We start from the raw sequence: 6,595 nt of genomic DNA, 5'->3' as shown, positions 1-6,595 counted from the left end.
GAAGAGGTGTTCTGTACATGTAAATGCCTTAAAAGCTGGAGAACAGCGCCTAAGGACTTCCATTTCTGCTTGCTTAATTAAGGGGAGAGAAGCTGTACTGTGTCAAACTAAAATCAATGCTTCCATAACACCTCTCTTTCCCCATCCCAAACAATCCCAATTGCTTCTGTGGTGTTACAGCTTCCCTGACTCAACGATTGTATTTGTGTCCCAGTATTTAACAACTCTCAAGGAACTTAAACTCTTTTATAAATTGCTCACATACATCACCACATCCCATGGCGACGTCCTTCCCAGCAAAGCTGGGCACTGAGGGGAAAAGCACAGCTTTGGTAAATAAGGTTCTTGCAGAGTGTGGGCTATGGGGCCTGCGGGAGATGGCCAGTGACCTCTGCTCTTCTGGGCCGAGTGTCAGCAGAGCAAGTTTCTCAAAGTCCTGGCCCTGTCTCCAGAAAAACTGGTGCCTGTTAGCAATGCCATTGCTATTTGGGTGGGAGGTAGTTATATGTGTTAGGCCCAGACTTTATAAAGACACTGCAGTATTTAATTCTTCAACTAAAGAAAATCTCTGTACTGTGTTGACTATGAAGTCTAATCTGCCAGCTTTGAGCAGAGTGAATTGGTGAAACATTGGAAGAGAGCTTGCAGAACTTGTTATACTTGTTCTGTGAATAATGCGAGGCTTTCTATTTCCCATACTCTCGTTCTGACAAATTTTACAGGCACTACAGTAAACAAATGCCTTTCCTAGAGAAATGCTGCTATTTAAAACACTCAGGCTGGGTTTTTGTTTTAAAATTGAAAGAAAGCAAACACATCATTCCACTCCAATTACCAACAGCAGTGAAGTTTTTGTGTGCTTTGGACCTACCTCAAGGCACATACGCAACCACTATGAAGCAAACTCCACCTGAGTTCATTGCCCTGTTTCACACTGGGCTCCAAGTAAGTCTGAGTGGGCTCCACATCATGGGCAAATGGGAGGGTTGAAGAACCTATACTGGTTCAAGCCATGGAGTTTGCTGCTCATGGCCACTGTTCCCCCCATGTTGCTCCATACATACAAAGGAGTGGCCTCCCCCAAGGTTTTACCCTTGTTTTTAGCCCTTCTAGAAAATGAAGTGTCAGATGTTCATGTTAATGTAGAGGTTAACCAGCCCGTGGTAAGGTCTCCTGGCTGGACGGGCTTGATTTATATGGCTCTTGTCACCACACCAGTAATTAAGAGTGAACAGAGCAGCAATGCCAATACTGTATCTCATCAACTTGGACATCTTTCTATTTCAGGGAAGAAACTTCACTTAAGAAGTGAGAGTGCAGCTGGTCCCTGAGACAGAAAACACTCCCTTGCAGATAACAAACCAAAACCATTGCGGAAAGTCAAGATTTTAAGAATATCTAGCATTCCTGAAGCCTTCCCTGGATGTAAAGCACCATGTGGTTATTAAGTTGTTATTCTTAAAAATTGTTCAGGTATTTGTGCTACTTGTTATCCCCATTTTACATAAGGAAGGTTGGTCTTACACAGACTTCCAGGTTTTGAAGCTCTGGCTCCTACTTCAGTATCTAATTTTTCAGGCCACACATAGAAATTTACCTGCTTTGGGACAGACTTTTTTCCTTTTTGCACTAGTAAGCTGCATAGGTATTTCTGCTGTCAATATTACCGTGTCCCACAGCCGTAGGGAGGAGGAGAGAAGATCCAGCAGGCAGGAATTGTGGAGCAAGATTGATTTATTTAATTATTTTACAAACTCTTTTATAGACTTTTTCTTCATAGTCTAATTGGACAAAGGATCATCCGCCCCCCTGGGGTGATTGGCTAAAATCCTAAAACATCCATTGTCAAAATATTTTTCTACTGTACCATAAACATAGTTCTACAAGGTCACAGGTGTTCTTAGTTTACAGAACTTCTGCTATTATCTTCCATGAGAGAGAAAAGTATCCCACGGTTTAGAAGAAGCAGGAAAATTCCTTGCTAACAGCATTTTTGTATCCACACATAGGTCTCCCTGAAAGGCAGTGACAGGCTTCCACTTCTGTTTTCGAGACTTTTTCAAGGTAATTCTTATTTCCTCTTTCTTCCTTCTCCAGACTCCATTAAGACTGGTGTTCATTTATGGTCAATCTTCTGATTCTTGAGAAACTGCATGAGAAACGCAGCATCCTTATTTTCCTTTCCTGAGGGAAGTCCTTGTGAGCTGGCAGCCAACTCTCTAAGGAAGCCCTCTGACTTCTGTATGGGCTTGCACAAGTAGACCTGCTTCTGTAGCACTTTATGGTAGCTTCAGGGTAAGATGCAGAGATAAAAGCAAAGGTCAGGAGCAGATCTGTGAATGACAAACATCAGAATCATGGAGCACATATGCCTGTGCCATGAGCCATAACAACTCTGGTAACCTTGGAGCACTATGATGTCCTGATATAGTCTCTTTAATCTTACCAAAAAAAAGCCTGGAGAGAGCTGTTCAGACACACTGCGGTGTGCTCCAATTCAAATAAGGTCATGGAATTGCACTCTCTAAACCTGTCATTATTCCTGAGGCACTGGAAAGGACATCAAGGACACATTTCAACTGTTTCAATCACACAATCACAGCTTCTTGCCAGCTCCTGATTTTTTATTTTGGAAGAAAGATTCATTCCATCTATTGATCCCCATGCCTGTTAACTAACTTCAACCAAATTCCATGGAAGAGCGAGGACCTCCCAAGTTTTGTGAAACCAGGTAAAGAGGAGATGCTGCAACCTCAGCAGCTGTCTGTTGTACCACCATCAGCCCACGTGGCCAATTACCATGGATACATCTCCATACCAGCTGTCTCTAATCAAGCTGGTGTTGGAGGGCACAGGAGGGTATTGCAGATGACAGGCAACAAAAGGAGAAAGCAAAATAATTTGTAGAAAAACAGTTTCCAGTAGTTCCACTGCTGGGAGGTCCAGGCATTTGTTGCCTGCTCCATATAGAAGAAGCATTTCTATATTCTGCAACCAGATAGGAAACAGGCAAGATTTTAAACAGCTCATGCATTTGCAGACTTATTAATTCCCACAAGACCCTCATCTCAAATTAATAGATTGGGCAAGGCACATAATGAAAAAGCAGTCACGCAAATAAGCCAGAAAAGCCAAAGTATTGATTTGCATGAGCAAATGCTGGCTGGATAAGCAAGGGCTAGGTAATGTAGCATGAACACATGAAGGAAGAACATTATTGAAGTTTAAATTGATAAAACCTTGAGGATGCTTGAGTCATTGGTGATAAATTTCTGTCTGCAGAGGAAATTAGGCTTAAAGGAAAAGGAGCTGGTTTAAAATATATTTAAAGTATCAAATTGCATGTATTTATGCCGAAGTCACTTTCCCACTCCCACAGACTGGGAATAGAAATTGTGGTCCATGCTTGCCTCTTTGAAAACTGCAGCATCAGTTGTTTTACAGTCAAATAAGCAGTGAGGTCAGGAAGGAAGCAGGTCTGGAAAAGTTAATGCTCTTGCACTGGGTCTCATTTTTTAAATGAATTGGGTCTCTAGTTCTGCAGAAGTGGCTGGGAAAGGAAGTAATGCATGAAATCAAATGACGAGGAGCTTGTACTTTAGGGAGCTGCTTATGAAGATGGGATGATGGAGAATGTGAAGTAACCTATCCAATCTGACCCATTTCAGAAAAAAAATTGGCAGGAGACAGGTCTCTTTATCCTCATATATCCCTGGGCTCTTTCGTGGTATGCTTTCTATTACACCAGGATATTGTGTTCTTACCAGCAGTGCAGGATATCACACACTGGTAGCTGGGGGTCTGATGGAGGTGGGAGTGTGCACACGGAATTGATTAGAGGTTCACATCCTCTTGCTGAGGATTTTAAGGACTGACTCCGAATTTGGAGAACAGGAAGCTACGGAGACAGCTATATCTTAATTACCTCTGGACAGTTTACTGAAATACTCAAAGAATTGCTCATCTGTCTGAACAGAAAGGGAGTTATGCCATCAAAGCTGTTGGAAGCTCAAGAAGTAAATACCAAAGAGCTGAGATCAAATAGATATCCTGAGGTGTGTTGGGGACCATGCTATAAATAGGAAGGAAGAAAAAGCTCAGAGCATTCAGGTGGCTCCTCACAACACCTTTTTGTAGCCATGTTTTGACAGCACCCAAAATGTGATGTCAGCTCTTGGTTACCTGGTTTGTGGACTAACTTTGTCCTAACTGAGTGGCAGCAGCTGATTTCTGTGGCTGCAGTGGCCAGCCCTGTTTGCCATCCTGCCTGCTGGTGTGTACCACTGGAATGGCTACCTGAAGAGCTGCCTGGCTGTTTTTAGCTTATTCTTTTCATTACAGGTCCTATGTATCTTTTGTGTTACCCATGGGTTTACTTCACCTTTTTTATCTTGCAGTATCACTGGGCAATGGGAAGTGCTTGGCACTCTCATCCCATTGCCATTTTCATATTGAGTGGTTTTCTAGGTAACCCGTGAAAGACTGGGTCTGTTTATGTTCTGGGTTTGGGGTCAGCCCCATTTGGAAACCTCAAAGACTGAAGTTTTAGGTCCTGTCTTGCCTTCTAAAGATTAAAATTTCTACTTCTGTAGCAACTAAAATACTTTATTGTTTCTCTTTTTCTAGAAACCTCAGATTGCAGGCAAGAATTTGTAAAAGAATTTTGGTATGGATTGGGAGTGCATTTCTGAGGCTGATCCTCCTCATGCCATGGGCTTTGGGACGCATAACCTGTGTTTCTTCCAAAAGGAGCTAAGATGAAAGATGTGCTCCAGGGGCATATGTAGCATACCCCAACAAGTGGTGGATACTCAATCCACAGGATCACAAGAGGCAGTCTGAACTAAAATGCCCAGAAACACATGCAGTGATGATGACAGGGCCTGTGTTGCAGCTGTTTTGCTTCGCAAATCCAATCCTCCAACACCAAGTGACTTACCCAAATCTCAGTCTTCAATTATGTACCTTGCTATGTTGGCCAAACTGCCTTAAGGCCTTCTTCAGGGGCATTTACATTGGCTCCTCCTCATCAGAAAAGAAAGGATTTTTCATTTTTCCATTGCTGGAAAGTCGGGCACTTTGTGACATCTCTGATTTCCAGAACCTGCTCTTCTGCTCAGTCACATTTGTTGACAGTCTCCAACATGCTGCAGAACTTTTACCTGAGAAAGATTTTGGAAGTTAAAGGTACGATAAAGCAAAAAAGTCAGCTGGTTACCCATCCATGTCCTGAGGGATTTGTTTCAGTGCAGTTGCAGTATCTCTGGGATTTAGGTTACGTTAACCATATTGAATTGACAAGCCTTTGCCACATATGTCTTTATTATTTAGCTATGTAGTGCTGAACAAAACATGATAGAATTTTTTCTAAAGTATTATGACTTACTTTGCTTTAAATAAAAATTATTATCTGCTCTGTGGTTTAAACCCTTGGTGGACAAAACCTCAAAGCACATGACAGAAAAATGTTTTTCCCCTTCTCTTCAGTGACAGCTTTGTTATTGGGCTTAGTTTTCCATGGAAAAAATGCAAGGTAATGATTTCAGTGGCATATCTCCAGGATCACAGAGAAGGAAGAAGCAAGGAAGTGTCCACAAACATTAGGATACTTACTAACAGGGCTGGGAGAAAAGAACTGATGATCATCTCTGCTTTTTTTGGCTAGAAAGGAAAATTTACCTACTCAGATACTTTAGTTATTGAATCTGTGTGCACTGAGATGAGTAAGGAACAGAACTGCTGACTGCAAAATATTGGGAAATAGCTATGACCATGTTCCTGTTGGTCAATTGTGCAGGGAGTGTTCCGTGCACATTGTGCTAGATCATCTGCACTATTCATTTATACAGTCCCAGGCTAGACTGGCTAGTAGTCTTCCACATAAAGTTTGAGAGGCAGCAGAAGGCACGGAGTGCTCCTGATTGGTAGTTTGGATGCAACCACATCAGTCTGCTGGTAGTGTGGATGCAGTCACATCTGTAGGCTGAGAGACTTTATAATTTTGATGGATACAATCTACTCTGTGACAATTCATTTCATACTGGAGAATGGCCCTGTACAGTTACTTGCATGGTCAGCCTCTGTGTATCTTTGTTTTAATTTGAGTAACATATAGGAATTAATGTAGAAAAGTCAGTTAAGGTAGAGACACCTCCATAGTGCAAAACAAGGAGTGGATATAAGGGAAGGCTGACTTATTTTACGTTTGCTAGCCTACATAAAGACTGGTTGCTGTAGTTTTTCAGAAGAATCACAGTGTTGCAATGCCTTATCATTCCTATCTGTGTCCGCTTTGGATGCAAATGGCAGGAGATGGCTGAATCTGAAGAAACCCCCATTAGCCACACCCTTGATGCAACTCACATTCTTTGTGTGTTTACTCAGAGCTACCAGCTTTCCTCACTCTCTCTGTGCCACAGATTTCTCAGCACTACGATCACCTAAAGAGTATTTTGAGCAACCGCTTGCAGTATTTGCACGTGGTATTGAACTTGGTGTGGGAGCTGGAAACAGAGAAAGGGAAGGGAAGGGAAGGGAAGGGAAGGGAAGGGAAGGGAAGGGAAGGGAAGGGAAGGGAAGGGAAGGGAAGGGAAGG

This window comes from Corvus kubaryi, unplaced genomic scaffold, assembly GCF_017639235.1.
Source record: "Corvus kubaryi isolate FWS band 111438036 unplaced genomic scaffold, C.kubaryi_AGA036_p1.0 37398, whole genome shotgun sequence".
Classification (NCBI taxonomy): Eukaryota; Metazoa; Chordata; class Aves; order Passeriformes; family Corvidae; genus Corvus; species Corvus kubaryi.
Note: the sequence above shows the minus strand (reverse complement) of the source record.